The 17,929-nt window shown below is 41.8% G+C and overlaps 1 pseudogene; it reads left to right on the top strand.

The window, feature by feature from the left end:
* Positions 1-575: 575 nt before the first annotated feature.
* LOC109549025 (ras-related protein R-Ras2 pseudogene) lies at positions 576-1,922 on the top strand (annotated as a pseudogene).
* Positions 1,923-17,929: the final 16,007 nt, after the last annotated feature.

Raw genomic sequence — 17,929 nt, 5'->3', positions numbered from 1 at the left:
AGGGCAGCATAAGTCTCTAGAAACTGTGAGATGATGTATTGATAAATTTGCTAATCTACAACACAATGCTGGTGGTCTATGACAGTTCACAATTGTCTACTTCCTAGTTTTCTCTGGGAAATAAAGGTTACTAAGGGTTCAAAATTATAATCAATATATGTAAATGAAGCTACTAGAAATAAATAAGGGTGAAGAAGAAAACTCTGAATGCAAAGTATTGCACATTGCACAAGGAGTGTAGGATTGTGTTTGTTAAGAAAAAGAAAAGAGTAATTCTGTCCAAAAGTAGTTGTTTAAAGATTGTTCCATTGGCACTGTGAAGACGTGTGCTGGAGTGCGACCCCCGGCCACTGAAGCCCCTCGCCGCTGTGGTCACCTCGCTTCTCTGCGCCTCGGTCGGGACCCAGGCAGCCCGGGCGCTGCGCTGCCACCCGGACGGGCCCTCCAGCAGCTCCTGGCGCCCGGGACCCCCGCCCGGCTGCTCGCCCGCGGCCCACCGGCCGCACAAGTCTCCGGAGCCGGGCCTAGGCCGGGCGGCGGCTCGGCGTGGCCGGGCTGGGCTCGGCGGCATCCACATGGCCGCCGCCGGCTGGCGGGACGGCTCCGGCCAAGAGAAGCACCGGCTCGTGGTAATCGGCGGGGGCGGCGCGGCAAGTTGGCGCTCACCATCCAGTTCACCCAGTCCTATTTTGTAACGGATTATGATCCAACCATCGAGGATTCCTACACAAAGCAGTGCGTGACAGATGACCGGGCAGCCCGGCTAGATATTCTGGATACAGCGGGACAAGAGGAGTTTGGAGCTATGAGAGAACAGTATATGAGAACTGGCGAGGGTTTCCTGTTGGTCTTTTCAGTCACAGATAGAGGCAGTTCTGAAGAAATCTATAAGTTTCAAAGACAGATTCTCAGAGTGAAGGATCGTGATGAGTTTCTAATGACTTTAATTGGTAATGAAGCAGATCTGGATCATCAGAGACAGGTAACGCAGGAAGAAGGACAGCAGTTAGCACGACAACTTAAGGTAACATATGTGAAGGCGTCAGCAAAGATTAGGATGAATGTAGATCAAGCTTTCCATGAGCTTGTCCGGGTTATAAGGAAATTTCAAGGGCAGGAATGTCCTCCTTCACCAGAACCAACACGGAAAGAAAACGACAAGAAAGGCTGCCACTGTGTCATTTTCTAAGAATCCCTTGAATTTTAGCTACAAACTGCCAGGAAAAGCCCTCATCTTCTCCCTCTCTCCTTACAGTTAACATCACGCCGGTACCTTTCTAGCCTTAGATAAATGATCACCGTGGTAGCCTTAGACCAAGAAGCTGGCTAATCCTTTCCATGAAGCTAATCCAATGGTCATTCAAGACAGATTTAAAGGAAACACTAAGGCTGCTTCAAAGATTAATTCCTTTAAAATGGATATCTATATATACAGACACATTCTTTTTTTAAGGGCTTACTTTTAATAAGGATGAATCAGCTTTGGAACCTAAACTGTTTGCCAAGCTGAAGTCATAGGTTGTGAAATAACTTTTAACTTCTGGAATCATATCGCCTACTGTTACTCTAAATAGAAACATAGGGAGTTTTTTTAAAATGTGAATTTTTGCCTATCTCTAAAAATTTTGATGTCAACTTTAGTTAACCTTAAATACACTGAATTGAATTCACAAAAGTGAGACATCTCAGACCTTTACTGATGCTATAGCCTTTGTTTTCCAGTGGCCAAAATACCAAAATGCCTATTGTATTTATAGGTTAAAAACTGCATGTAAAGCCTTTACTATTATTCCTAAAGATAATATTCTATGTGACCAAATATTTGGACTCATTCTGGACTTAGGAATTTTAGTGTTCTTGGTTTTTTAATTTAACTCTTTTCACAGCCATGTTGAGAGTAAAAATAAATAATTTCTGTCTGTCTTCCTTTTCAAGTATTTCTGGGTAAGGGATTCAAAAAACTAAAACTGTTTTTGTTTATAACATAAAATATGGAATTGATCTTTCCAGGGTCAGAGATGATTAACGTTTTGCTATATACTTTTATACGTTATTTTCTTATCAAACTAGTTAACAAGTATTTTTATATGTTTGTAAGCAAATATGCGCTCACAACATACCTCGTGTATATGTAAAGATAAGTATTTAATTCTTACTGTTCACTTTTAGCTGACAAAGGAAAACAAAGTGAAAACTACAGAAACTGTGGTAGAACCTTACATGCTGTTCTGGTCCTGGTTGTACCCACCTTTGGCCAGTCACATAGCTACTCAAGAAACCTTCCCAATAGAGTACGACAGGATGAGAATCTGAAATCACTTCTGATATCCCCTACTAGATACTGACTGCTATGTCAAGTAGTAAGTGGTAAAACGTTTAGTTGACAATTAGTATAACTGTGGGTGACTTCTGATTTTGTTTTTCATTCTGTGGATTGTGTTTAAACAATTCAAAGGTATGTTCCTGATTTTGAGATACTAAGTGGTATTGCGAGCTGTCACTTTATTGAATGCGTACAACAGTTGCACGAAGTTTATAAAGCATATCCTTGTATGCTAGAATTAAAATTGCTCTGTTCTCACACACACACACACACACACACACACACACACACACACAAGATTGTTCCAGAAGAAAAAAGAAAAAAAAGAGAGACAAGGGGCTTCTCTGGTGGCGCAGTGGTTGAGAGTCCGCCTGCCGATGCAGGGGACACGGGTTCGTGCCCCAGTCCGGGAAGATTCCACATGGCACGGGGCGGCTGGGCCCGTGAGCCATGGCCGCTGGGCCTGCGCGTCCGGAGCCTGTGCTCTGCAACAGGAGAGGCCACAACAGTGAGAGGCCCGCATACTGCAAAAAAAAAAAAAAAAAAGAAAGAGAAACAGAAAGATAAATAAATATAGGAAGTTTTACAGGTTGGGGAGTGGGGTGATGTTGTGGGACACAGAGAGAATCTTATCTAATGTGGTCAGGCTGGCTAAGACTGAATGGATTTACTGTAAGTTTTATAATGTCAATATTGTTTTAATATCAATAATGTATTGATGCAAAATTAGAATTTGGTTTTCTCTCCCTTAAAAAGACAAAGTTTTGGGGCTTCCCTGCTGGTGCAGTGGTTGAGAGTCTGCCTGCCGATGCAGGGGACACGGGTTAGTGCCCCGGTCCGGGAAGATCCCACATGCCGCGGAGCGGCTGGGCCCGTGAGCCATGGCCGCTGAGCCTGCGCGTCCGAAGCTTGTGCTCTGCAATGGGAGAGGCCACAGCAGTGAGAGGCCCGCGTACCGCAAAAAAAAAAAAGAAAAGACAGAATTTCTTGGATTACTGGTCTGTTCTTAATAAGAGATTGTAAAAGGTTCTCTTTACCTTTTAAGTCATCTACTTAGGAAGCAAAGATCCTGTGTCTTATTGGAATAATTTCCAGTACTTTAACCATGTTTTTGATTATTTAAGAAGACCAAGTCTTTTTTCTTAAATAAAAACTGACCTGTGATCCTATTTAATCAGGTGTTCAAACCTGCTGACGTTTTGGACAGCTTCCCAAAATCAAATTCTAAATGAAGTCTTTTTGACCTGGAACTGACTTTGAGACTTTCCACAGGGTCCCTGGAAAATCTCAAAGGGTTTGTCCTCTCACCTTGTGAAAAGGGAGATGTTTAACTAATTAAGTTGATGTCATAATAAGTTAAGTTGCACGGAAGCACTGTCAGATGGGAAGAGGTGCTTAACCTTCCCTAGGTTATACTGGTATGCCTAAATGTTATTGATATAAGTACTTCAGAAATTCTATGAAGTTCCTAGAAATTTGTCAATGCCCTCTTGTCTGTGATATGTCCTGATAGAATGTTATCAGTCATAATTTCAGTTATTATCCTAAGAGAATATATGTCACAGAAACAACCAAATTTGTCAACTGCATTATTTTTTATAATGAATTCTCATCAAACTTTAACAGTAGCCATTTTAAGTTTTTTGTCATTCACAGATAGTTATTCTGTTATTCTGATGCTTTCCTGAAAGCTCTTGCAATCAGCTACAAGCCGGAATACTTTGTCTTCAACAAAAGGGATGTCTCAGAGAACCACAGAAAGATCTATGACCTAAGGTACTCTGGGGTACAGGCTTCTGATGGCATTGCTTAAATAAATTTGAGATCATGCCACTAAGGATATCCAGAATTCTAGTGGTGAAGCTGATGACTTCACAAAACTGCTAAGCCAGTTTCAAATGGGACAAGAATTATTATGTGGGACTGAATGAGCAAGTGAAAAATGATTATAATTTTTATGGATTTTTTTGTTTATTTGTTTGGAATATCACTTGTTCTTAGATGTTTTGTTTTTCTGGATATAAGGAACCCCTTTTCTGTTTTCTCCTAAGCTATCTATAACTCACAACAATTAAGAAGATTATATCTTTGCAAACTGAAAAGAAACATTTATCTTTTTTTCCCTAACTGATCCCTCCAGAATTCAGAAACTCTTACTGAATATTTTTACTCTCATTGCAATATAGTTGCTTGCATAAGTTCAGTAAGAATCTGTTCTCTTTGTAACAGGACATAATTGAGAAAATTGGGTATATCACCAAGGCTTTAACTGGAATGTCATATTTGAGATTCATGTGCACAGAATCATCTATGACCAAACAGTTTTCAGGAATTAAGATTGCTTTATGAAGCCAATGTTTACAAAACCGTTCTGGAAAAACTGTCCTGGTACCTGGCTTACAGACTTCCCGGCCTTTATAGGTGAGTAGGGAAAGTCACTTTCTGGCAGGCCCAGGAACTTTAGGATATTTTGGGAAACTCAAGAAGAAAGGAAATCACCAAATCTATAAATACTGCAGATGAAGTCTGATAAGTTCATGGCTTGGCTTGCAAGCATCAAGAGGCATTTAAAAGTCCAATCTGAGATTCCTTATAAAAGTTCCAGCCAAGCAAACTTTAAAAGGCCTATATAGTCCAATTACCAATCTTGCTGCACTTATGTAAATGATCAGGCCAAATTTAATGAGAAAAGACATTTTGTAAACGAGAGGAATCTTGCTTTGATAATCTTTGCTCAAAATGGGGGTGATTGTAGGGGCTTCCATGGTGGCACAGTGGTTAAGAATGCCTGCCAATGCAGGGGACACGGGTTCGAGCCCTGGTCCGGGAAGATCCCACGTGCTGCGGAGCAACTAAGCCCGTGTGCCACAACTACTGAGCCTGTGCTCTAGAGCCTGTGATCCACAACTGCTGAGCCCACGTGCCACAACTACTGAAGCCCGTGTGCCTGGAGCCCGTGCTCTGCAGCAAGAGAAGCCACCAGAATGAGAAGCCCGCGCACCGCAACGAAGAGTAGCCCCCGCTCACCGCAACTAGAGAAAGCCGCGCACGGGAACGAAGACCCAACGCAGCCAAAAATAAATAAATAAAATAAAATTTTTTTTTAATGGGGATGATTGTAGAAAGAAATTGTATGTTTCAGTGGAAAATAATAACCTACCCTTGTATGTTACCAGATTTGAGTCCTGTTCGTTGTCTTAAAGCTACCTTTTCACCTCTGTGAATTCTACCTGCCATCTTACACGTTTTGTTGGTAATTAAATTTTTCTCTCACTCTCTTGACTTGGCATCACTGAGAACTAAAGCTGCCTTTTTCCTAAAGCCCTGCGAGCTGAAGCTGAAGTGCTATAACTTCAAAGGATTTATCACCACAACAGTATGGACCACTCAGAGAATTCACTGGAACACCTGCATCTTCCATGCTCTGCTCCGGGAAATAGCCATGGGTATAACACTGCCACTACCATCCTCACTAAAGGTGCTTCAAAATCCAACGTCTAGAAATCTTCTTGGTTGGCTGCCTTGTGGACTCAGAAACTGCTCCAACCATTCATCTTTGTTTTCTTCTCCCTTTGTGTATCTCTTTCCCTGCCACTTCTAATCCAAATCTCTTCCCATAGCCATCAACCTAGCCTCTTTTTTTTTGTTTTTAAACTTCTGAGGATGTTTCCGGTGAGGGAAATGTGGAGAACCGCTCAGAGCCCCCAGAGTTGATTTTAAAGTAAAAACATTTGAGCTAAAGAAGATACAGGAAGAAATCTTATCTCAAGTCCCTTTATCTGACACAAACATAGCTTTCAGAATATACAGCTGCCATGAACCTCCTTCCCTCCCCGCAACCATGGGTGTTTCCAATGTATTTAGGTGCCTGTATGGAGGCAGACTGCCCATAGCCATTAGCATCAAGAAGTCCCACAGAACCTTCCCTATCTTCCTGCTAAAGCCCTAACTACCACCATCACCACCCCTTCGTTAATTTGGCATATAAAGTTTTTATCCCAGTCTGTTGAGTGAGTTACCTATTACTGAGTAGTTCTGTTGTGTAGGCTTAAGTAAACCTCATCTCTCTTCCTGTTAACCTATCCCTCGTCAGTTAATTTACAGGCCACCAACTACTGGACCCAAGTTGGAAGAAGAAAAGTTTCCCCCCAGCAGTCTCCTCCCTGCTGACTGCAATGGCTTGGTCCGTGATGAAAGCAGCATTCATTGCCATGACTACAAAATTATCTATTCCTATGCATATGTGTGCATATGGGCATGTGTATATTTACAGCGTTGGCAGCTCAGCAGGTTGTGACTAAACGTCCTTAGGAATTTCCATGGTGAGTCAAAGCTTATTGAAGTAGAAGCACTTCCCAGAAGATCAGAAATCTATCTTCACACCAAGCTCATTCCCCTGCTTGTTGCATCATCAAGCCAGGCAGCTTAAAATAAATCATCTATTAAAAGTGAACCAATTACCAAACTCACCTTCCAACACTTCCAACACTAGTTTTGGGAAACGGACTGAAGGACTCCTTCAATAGTAATTTGACTGTGCTCTCCCTGATGACATTGTCTTGGAATGTTGGTACACTTCTTTTGGCATATGCTTCAGGGGGAAGATAGTTGTCTAAATTAATGACGAACTGGGTTCAACTCCCATCTCAACCGTTTTGTAGCTTTGTAACCTTGAACAGTCCTTTAGCTTCTTTGAGGCTGCCTCAGTTTCCTTATTTGCAAGGTGGGGGAAATAAATCTTCACTTGAAAGAACTGGGGAGGGGATAAAATGAGATAAATGTATAGGCAGGTACTTAATTTTCTTCCTGGTTTCTTTAAAGTGCTTTTGAAATCACTTGGGACCTAGGATTAGTACTCTGTAGGCAATAGTGACATAGGTCTTCCCTACATTATAGCTTATACCCTAATCATTTACTTACTTTTCTTCACCTATTTCCCTGCTTCCCTTATTCCTGGAAAAAGACCATACATGCTTTCTGTGGACAGAAAACGCATTCAGTTTTTCCTATGGAAATCAAATTAAAAATTTTTAAAGGTAGAACATGTTTATTTTGGGTCGTTTTCTAAATAACAATAACAACAATAACAATAATAATAAATCTTTCCTGTTTAGTTTCATGAAGATTTCTAGATTTCTCTTTAGCTTGAATCTGGCGGGCATAAGCTGGTATGGAGTCTGGGTCCCCTCCTCTGTCCTTCTCTTGCGAGTATAAGTGTCATTATAGCCGGTTCTACCAGCCACGACCTGAGCCACCCTGAGTCTGGACTGAGTGCATTGGGCAGTAAGCAGTCCAAGATCTTTCTGGTCAGGGCTTGGCAGCATGAATGGAGGAGGGTGCCAGCATGGTTGCCAAGTGGATGGCTCATAGTTTCCATCTTTGTCTTTGTGGATGGCAGTCATGTGCTCCTTGTGGTGCCCAGTTGTGCAACCGACATCAGAGGCACTAAGCCAGAACGAGGGCCTAGGATGAGGTTTGCCTTCCTGATGGGCCTGGGCCTGAATAATCAGCTAAGGCAGCTTAGACGAAGGCTTGTTTGGGTGGATAGAATCAGGAACAGAGGCTGAGTGTGGTCACTGAAATGGCAGGAATGGGGGTCAGAATGAGAATGTTAGGCTGGTGTGGATTTTAGAGGTGTGGTCCTCAGATTAGGCTCAAAAGAGGGAATTTGAGGAGTCAGGTAAGGCCATGAAGACAATAACCAAGATCAGTCCAGACGCTTCCCCAGGGGCTTGTGGTGCCAATGGGAGCTTCCATTTACCAAAGTCTGGCTTAGAGTTCCTCTTGGCAGCTCCGCTATGGGGCAATCAATCTGTTTTCTCTGACACCCAGTTTGTGGTGGACATTGAAAAGAGGATCCTGGTTCCATTGGAGCAAAAGCTGAATATTCTTTGGGCCAGGGCCACTGAATCTTTCCAGATAAGCAGTGCTGTCTCCTAAGCTGAAATCCGAGGCAAAGACTAGGATTTTCTCTGTCCATTCACAAAACGTGGAGAAAGGTTCCTACCATGGGGCATGTAACCAGAGTCTTGATATGAGAAAATCAGTACCTTAGGAAATGCGTTTTTCAACTTCTATCTGTATCCGTGTGAGAGTGCTGTCTATGATGACTTTTAGGGAGTAATCACTGGGCTAGATCTACTATCAAGAAAATACATCTACTGCACTGAACACTTACCCTGCCTATAAGCCTTTCTATCCACGACATCTCAGAAAGGATAAACATTTTTTGTTAACAATAAGTAGGTATGACTGTCGGAGGTTATCAACAATTGTAAAAATCCTTTGAGGTCCCTTAATTAACTTATCAGTCCCAGATCTGGGGTTTTTTCTTGACCTGTGGCCGGTCCCTCAACCTGGTTTATGAAAACCCGAGGGATTGGCATAAAGTAGGGTAGGGGTATGAGAGGACATGAATGACGAGGGACCACTTCCATGAGATCCCCGACCCTCTGTTGATGGGGCACATGTCTCTCAGGGCTTCCTATACCTTCCAGAACTCTTTCCAGAACTTCTGCAACTCTCCTGAGTCTTCTGAGAATGCCTGGAAAGGAAAAGGTCCCTGGTCTAGGCAACAGGTGAGGGCCTTTCTTGTGGTAGAGATATGAGGTCAGGGAGCTTCTGTGACCTCTTTGGTAGTGATACCCACACATGGAGTAAAAATGAGGACTGTGGCATTGCAGGAATCAGGGCTCAGATGTTCTGGAAGAGAGCCATGTCTTCTCGGAAAGCCTCCTATCCTGACACTGAGGCAGCTGTCACTGACCGGACAGCCTTGGCCCAGCCTAATCCCAACCAGGTGTCTTTCCAGAGGAAGAGGCAGCCTTCCCGAATGACCACACCCTAGTTCCCTAAGGCTGCCAGGCTATCTGGGTTTTCCCTTGATTAACTTCCTTGAGACTCTAGAGCACATTATATACGCTAAGTATATAAATTAGAAGTCTGCATGTGGTATCTTCTTCACTGGCAAATGAGGCCCTGGTCCTAGATACAGAAAAAAGAAAAATTGGCTTTACAGTACATCTCAAAAAGCAAAACAAAACAGAACAACTCAGACTAAAATGAATACACAAAAACTTTGGCTTCTTCAAGTTTTGCATGAAAATAAGAGACCTTGAAATTTTCAGCAGAAATGTCTTTGTACACATCAGAGCAAGATACAGGTGCTTGAAGCTTGTAATGAATACTGGAATATCTTCAGAATCAGAGGTAACATGCAATGTAGGGTGAAGGGGAATTTTCACATACCTCTGGACCATATGGAAATGATCTCATCTATCTGGATCATGTCCACCTACAAAGCACTTCTTAGATTGAATTATCCAGGTGATTGCTTTATCCTTCCAACATACTTTCCATGTACAAAAATATCTTAAATGAATACTAAACACTATGGCATTTTGTAAAATTGAACTTGAGCTCTCATAAGCATTTTGCAAATCTATAGTTTGACTTGTATTTCCTGGAATTTTTGATTTTTTGTAACATTGTTTTTAAAAAGATTCTCTCAGTGTTGATTTGTGTGGCTGGGCTCCCTTGGGAATAATCTGGCCTTCAGCAACTCCTCTCTCCACCCCCAGTAGGAGCTTGAATAATGACTGAGTGACAAAGTGTCCCATTCAGTTATTATTCAACTATATTAAATTGCTAAAGTTGGTCATTGGAGCATATCTTATTACAAAGGCAAAAGTTCAACATTTTTCCCTAGGCACAATAGGCTTGCACATTAAAAAACTTCTGGTCTGGTAAAGAATAAGATGTCAGGGCATGGAGCGTGCAGCAAATTAAACAGGGAAAGATGTATTAAACAAACCTGGGCAAAATTACCAGGCATTACCGTCAATATATTTACCAAACTCAGGCCTTCTATAAAGGGGTGCAAGAGATAAATTAGAAGGGATTCTTGAAAATACATCAGCGTTCCCAAGCTTTATTAAGCTTACACGATTAAAAAACTATCATTTAAGGGGGGAGGGATAAATTAGGAATTTGGGCGTAACATATACACACTACCATATACAAAATACATAACCAACAAGAACCTAGTGTAGAGCACAGAGAACTATACTCAATATTTTGTAATAACCTATAAGGGAAAAGAATCTGAAATATATATAACTGAATCACTTTGCTGTACACCTGAACCTAGCACAACATTGTAAATCAACTACATTTCAATTAAAAAAAAAACTATCATTTAAAGTCTTACACTAGGGACGAATATCTAGACAGTAAACGTTGATTGCTTATATTACTATATATACTGTTTGTCCACTTGGATTAGTTGGTGCCCAGACAGTACTGATTATTAAATATTTTGAAATCTCGCCAGATTATATTGAAACCCATTTGGATCCATAGCCGTAGACTACTTACTGGAAGGATCATATGGGGTATGGCTGAAGGGTCTGATTTTTTCTAAAATGGCAAGTGAAGGACCAGTTTTACCAAGATAGTAAGAACTTCAGGTACTTGCTTGAATGTGGTCACTCCAAGTTGCTGCTTCAAAGAACAGGAAATGAGTGTTGTGGGAACTACAGAGACCACAGCCTATATGGTAGTATTCCTCAAAGGTGCATCTTCCTAAGACTCATTTGGGGCACTTATTTAAGAATATAGATTCCCAGATTCTTTCCCTGGGGTTTATGATTACTGTGTCTGGGGCAGGCTTAGTAATCATTATTTTTACTGTGTACCAATGATCCTCATGGCAAGGCAAATGAGGGAAACACAGTTCAACCAGCGATTCTCATTCATGATATTATCATTCATTCACTCATTCTTTTATTCAGTTCTTTAGCACTTACTATGGTATTTCTCGAAGTGACCCTGGATCCCCTACATCAAAATCATCTGGAGTATTTGACTGCAATCCAGATCTTGGGCTGCATCCCAAACCTACCGTATAAACATCTCCAGAGGTAGGATCCAGAAATCTGCATTTTATGTGGGCATTCCAAGGGATTCTTATGTAATCAAGTTGTGTGTCTGGCACATAGCATGTCTCTTCAAGTTGTCTGTTCCCAGTCAATAGGTAATAAGCACTTATTTAAAGACTTACTACTTATTTAAAGACTTACTAAAAAAAAAAAAAAAAGACTTACTAAGACAGCGATCAGTGAATGATGTATGTAGAAGTGATGTGAAGGGTGAGGGGAGAGAAGCAGTTCTTCCTGCTGTAAACTGGAAGTCTACAAAGCTTGTAGGAGCAAGAAAAGGAAGCTCCCCTACATATGCAGTGGCCAGGTTTGGGGAGATATGGAAAAGCTGAGTGAGGTTCAGGCCCCTTCAGCCTCTGAAGCCTGTGGAAGGAGCCAACCACACACCTGATTGGAGATGGCCGTGCAAAGGTCCCACAATCCCAGGGTCAAGTGGTAGGGCACCTGTAAGAGCTCTCACTCAGAATTTCCTGCCAGAGCTAGAGCCCTGCAGGACATAAATATACTTTACTTTTCTCCTTTCTTCTCCCGTTTCCTTAGTTTTGTTTGTGGAATGGTAATGGAACTTGCCCAGGCATTGTTTCATTTTGACACCGTAACAAGGTCTGTTCTGAATTCACTTTCTCCATTAGAAGCCTGTGGAGGGACCATTGTTCCTGTGGACTTTTACTGATGGGCAATTGTGTTTAAAATAACTTGTCCAAAGCATGTCTGGAAAATAATAAGTAAGTTATTTTAAGTAAAATTTGCTTGATGATCCCAATTCTGATTTCTCTGACTGCTCATGTGGGGGGAAGTTCCAGCAAATGCCCTCTGGTTTTGAATGGTAAGAGTAATAATAACAATAATAGCGCAGCGCCCAGGAATTGCAGTACTGTGATATTGTGGTATTGTAGCTCTAGCGTGGAATTTGAAATAAAAAGATCTGAATGAACCTCATTTCCTCATCTATAAAATGGGAATAATGAGACCTGCCCTGGTTACCTCCCTGGATTGAAACTTGGTAAACTTTAAAGCTTTATCCAAACATTGGTTGTTGGTTTTAATAAGTTTTTGGTTAATACCTTGTCCCTCTCTAGCTTTAGCCGTCGCTGGAACACTTTTCGATAGTATGGGTCAGCCTAAAATAAAGCACTGAAAAAACATGGGAATTTGGGGTAAAGACGCTTACCATTGCAATTACCTCCATTACAGAGATAATTATCTGGACCAAGATTTTATATTTGCTAAGGTCTGACAAGGAGGAAGTATGATCCAAATAGCAAAGGTCCCAGTGACAAATGAAAGGCACTTGGAAACTATGGTGCATTGTTCTGCTCTCCTGGAAGGCAAAACACTGCCAGGATGAAGACGGAGCCATTCCAAGTGAGTGATGAAATTTACTTTATTGACATTATCAATAAGGATGTATTTATGAGAAACAAACATGAAGTGTAGCTCACACTTACGGGATTTGACAGGTAAGCAAAGGGAAGTGGGTTGTCTGATCACGAGGCCTAAACCTTTGGGCTCACTTGGCATTGGTTTCGTGCCTGGTTAGCTATGTGATTTTGTAGGTAATAATCTTCCTTCATGGATCCTCAACTTGCCCATGCATAAAGTGGGCATAAAACTCTCCATTACACCTTATAAGAGCAAAGAAGATCATGTTTTTCACTGGAAGTAAAAAGGCCATACATATTTTATCATTATTAGGTAATGAACATTACTTCTTTCGTGAGGGTTTAAATCCAGAAAGATATTCGATAGAGTTAGAAAATCACAGAGTGGCACACAGGCTTCTGTTTAATATTTTGGCTTGTGTAATATGAATGTCTTCACTTTTGGTTTTCTGTTTTTCTTCTCTCTTAAGTAAGGGCATATATATCTACACTGTTGTTAGACCAACAAAAGAAAAAACATGCCTCTCTTCAGAACTGTAGATCAAAAGGAAGTTTTATCATTCCAAATCACCCCCTCTTTCTACTTCCTGGAATCTTGTGAGACAAAGGAAGACTTTTGTACATTAAATGTAAGTTCATAAAATAATTATGGCCCTGCCCTAAATTCATGCATATTATTACAGGGTGACGAATCATTGCTGGTTCTTGTAGCATTATTTTACTGGAAAAAAAAAGTTAATACATTGATTGTTGCAATTGCCAGGTTGACAAATCCAGAAAACAAAGAACTTTTCTTTTAGGATTAAATAGGAGTCATAGCATGTTTAAAGCAGAAGGAACCTCTAAAACCATCAGTTTATAGACGAGAAAGCTGTAAGAGTAATAATAAGAAAACTGTATTGAGTGTGTTTTCTGTGCTACATATGTACTAAGTTATTTGCATGTATTATTTCAGTTCATTCTCAAAACAATCCTCAGAAATAGGTGCTATTGCTAATGCCGTATTAGAGGTAAGGAGACTGAAGTTTGAAGACAATAAGCTACTTGCTTAAGGTTCCTAGCTTGTTGATTCTCCTGAGCTGCCTTGATGTCTTATAATCAGAATACCACAGATCGGCGCCTTCAACAACTAAACTGTATTTCTCACAGCTCTGGAGAATGGTAAGTCTGAGAGCAAGATGCCAGACAATTTGGTGCCTGGTGAGAGCCTTTTTCCTGGTTTGCACATGGACACTTTCTTGCTGGGTCCTCACATGGTGGAGAGAGATCTCTTTTTTTTCCTTTTTCTTTTTGGCCATGATGGCTGGTATGTGGGATCTTAGTTCCCCAACCAGGGATAGAACCTGGGCCCCCGGTGGTGGAAGCAAGGACCGCCAGGGAGTTCCGAGAGATCTCTTCTTATAAGGGCCCTAATCCCATACAGGAAGGTTCCATCTTCACGACCTAATTATCTCACAAAGGCCTTACCTCCAAATATCATCACTATGGGGATTAGGCTTCAAAATGCACATGCGAATTTTGGTGGGACATAAACATTCAGTCCAAAGCAACTGATGAGAAGAATTGTTGATTCTTTTACATCATCAGTTGATTCATTTACATAATCAATTAACATTTATTGAGCACGTATTATGTGCCAAACACTGTTCTTGGCACTGGGGACACAAAGGTAACCAGCGAGATATGGTCCCATCTTTATGGTGTTTACAGAGCCGTAGGGGAGAGAGACATAAATCAGTTGTCACACAAATACATAACTGTAAACTAGGAAATGTAGTTTTAAAAGGAGAGTATAGTAGTTCTGAGAGCAGGAAAGCTTGTCTAGTCTGAGGAGTCAGAGGGGCTTCTCAGAGGACATGACTATTGAGCTGAGACCTGAAGGGTTTGTAAGAGTTGACTAGGGCAGTTAGAGGAATGTAAGAGTGTTTCAGGCTTGGGAAATGCCAAGTTCAAAGATCCTTGGCTGAAGCCCTTTGGGGGTGGGAGGAAGTGGAGAGATAGGACAGGTAGGCAGGAGCCAGATTATCCAGGGTCTTGAGAAATTTGGTCTTTATCATGAGAACAATGGCTTCCAGAATTATCCTCAACAAAGGTCACCAGTGACCTACTAGTTACCTAGTTTTACAGCCTTTCCCCAGTTTCCTTCCTCCCCAGTTGTCTGGGTCCCTGAGAGCAATGGCCTTGGGTCTCATGGTCCTGTAGTTTCCAGGTCCTCCAAGAACCTCAGGGCTCTGCTCCATTCCTCTTCTACCTCTTTAATGTAAGAGGAGGTACTATAAACTCTTTCATTTATTTAATTTATTGAAATATAGTTGATTTACAATGTTGTGTTAATTTTTGCTGCATAGCAAAGTGACTCAGTTATACCAACATACATTCTTTGTAAACTCTTTAAAAGTGTGGTGTGTGTGTATGTATCTTCTCAGTCTTCATATCTTGCTATTTTTACCAAACTCCCAAATCCTACATGCTGAGGCCACTTAAATTCCTGGCACACAACTATTTTTTTTTTGAAAAATATGCTTGTCAAATATTTTGTTTTAGCCCATGTTCATTGAGATACCCTCAGTAATAGCTCCAAAACTTCTCTGCTATTAAGATCTCTCTTGGGTTGGGAAGGCATTCCCCCAACACCATCGCCCTCACTGACAAAAATCCTTCACCTATGGTCTGGCTGCTCAAATTCCCATTAGAGTTCCTGCCTTTAGACTAAAGCATTATCAAACATGTTAAGATAAATGAATAATCTGAAAACATGTAACACTTAAGTTATCAATCATTTATACCATAATGAAAATAAGTTTCAGATTATTTCCATTAGGCAAGTTTGGAAAGAGAGAAATGGTGAGGAAGTGCATAAAGTCACTGAGCTCCTAGTTGAGAGGGGGTTGGGGAGGGGAGCTGTGGGGAAGGGATTCTGCTCTGCAAAGTTGACAGCTTTTAACAATGTCACTTTTCTTTCTTTCCTGTTCCTGAATGCGATTTATTTATTCTTTGGTAATCATCCATTACAGTAAGTCAATTTCTGGTTCAAATTTTTACTATGGTTTCCTTTAGGCTGTAATTATATGACAACTCTTGATTCAAAATAGTAACTTGAAGTACAAACACTTAACCCTGGTGATATAACCAACCACCCAAATAGACTTACATTTTTTTCACATTTAAGTTCTTTTCTATTCAAATACAGTACACTTTTAAGGGAATAATGTGCCCGAAGGCATCGTTTGGCTCAATGGGAGATACTACTTTGGAAAAAACAGTAGCTTAATTCAACACCAGTGTGATTCAAGATGACTGACACTTGAGAGTGGGCATCCAAGTTCCTTTCATGAATAGGAGGGGGAATTTAGCTTCAGTTGAGCACTTACTCATCAGTGTCTATGCTACTGGTTTCCAAGCAATTATAAATTACTGCTTGCTTTCATGTGGAATAGAGAACCAAGGCAAATTCCATCTTTTAGGAGGTAACCAGCCTCTACCCCATTTCTTTCTTTCTTTTTTTTTTAATTTTATTTATTTATTTATTTATTTGGGGCTGTGTTGGGTCTTCGTTTCTGTGTGAGGGCTTTCTCTAGTTGCGGCGAGTGGGGGCCACTCTTCATCGCGGTGCGCGGGCCTCTCACTATCGTGGCCTCTCTTGTTGCGGAGCACAGGCTTCAGACGCGCAGGCTCAGTAGTTGTGGCTCACGGGCCTAGTTGCTCCTCGGCATGTGGGATCTTCCCAGACCAGAGCTCGAACCCATGTCCCCTGCATTGGCAGGCGGACTCTCAACCACTGCGCCACCAGGGAAGCCTACTTCACTTCTTAGATATGGTAAAAGGAGGCCGACTAGTGAAAGGGCTCCAATGGAGCCATGTCAACATAGCGGCTTTGCGTTGACTCAGGAAGATGCTGGAATTCTGCTGTTACACTGGGCTTATTGCTTGGCTGGAAGGAAATATACTGGACTACTTAGAGAGCAATGGTCTTTCTGTTCCAAATCTTTGCCTCCAGTGGCTTTGAGGTGGTTTGTAGTTACATTTCAGGTTGAACAGCCTCCTACCAGGTGTTACCCCGGGGGGAACCGCCTTGTGGAGTTTCCTTCAATGCCTGTTCGAAACTTTGAACCAGTGGAAAGCATCTGCTGTTTGGGAATCATTTGCATTGTTATGGATACAAAGTGATTCATTCCTTTTTGAGGAATAGCCACTTCTGGACAGAAAGTGGTAAAATGGGTCACTGTGTCAAAGATAGGCTAGGAACAGAGAGAAACTCAAGCCAGAACTCTCCAGATGGGGGCAGCTGGAATGCAGTGGTGGTCAGAAAGTGTCACTTGGGCTCTGCTTGACAGGTGAACATGGTGCCGGACAGAAAGCAGATACCAGTCATGGGAACGTGCAGGAGGAGTCATGGAGCGTGCAGCACTGATGCCTGTGCCTTTCTGGTTCTTCAGGGGAAATGCTAGCTAAAGAGGAAAAGGTGTCCTTTATATGGGAAGCTGGCCAACTGCCTGTGTCTTGCCAAATGGAGAAGAGCATTAGCTTGCATATATGGTGCAGGGCAAGGTAGGGGTGGAACTGGGAGTTTTCATAAGTCACTGCACCTGGAAGGGAAGGTTACTTGGTATATTTGATCAGATTGGAATGACGCCATTTGAAAATCATTGGGCCCTTTTCCTCACTGATCACCCTCCTTTTTCTCAACCAACACCATCTGATTCAACCAGAAATTTTGCTCAACAAGCCATGGAAGAGGCCAGAGGTGAAAGACCGAGAAATGGTCTGAGGGCCCCAGCCTCCACCAATGTCCCTTTCCTTCTGCATTTGATAAAGCAGACACTCCCTGGAGGGAGGGGAATCAGACTTCTGTAAATCATCAACAACTTTTCTGGATTTGTTACATGTTTCCTAGTACTGGCCGCAGCAGGTGGTGTTGGCAGCGAGGGCAAGCAGGGGAGCATGAGGGTGGGTGTGCAGCCACAGGAGGTGAGCTAGCCCCTGCCCCACCTGTGTGTGGGCAAAATGTAATTTTACAGCATTTTTAAGTATGTAAAAGAGACAGCACTTATATAATTGAATTCACATCAGTTAAACACCTATATGGTGTCTCTCTACATATGCACATGTCTGAATGTGTGCCAGGTTAACAGCGGTTACGTGTTAGAGAATGACACAGCTTCAGAGACAGAAAGGAACTGCTGTGATTTGTTTTACATCTGAGGGAACAGAGGCCCCAAGAGGCTGTCCTCTGCCCATCTTCACTGATGCTTTGTGACTCTGAGGGTTTGCTCCTAAGGAAAGTA

The sequence above is a fragment of the Tursiops truncatus genome, chromosome 3 (genome assembly GCF_011762595.2).
Source record: "Tursiops truncatus isolate mTurTru1 chromosome 3, mTurTru1.mat.Y, whole genome shotgun sequence".
NCBI classification, from domain to species: Eukaryota; Metazoa; Chordata; class Mammalia; order Artiodactyla; family Delphinidae; genus Tursiops; species Tursiops truncatus.
The sequence above is the reverse complement of the archived record's forward strand: the minus strand, read 5'-3'. Positions and strand labels throughout refer to the sequence as shown.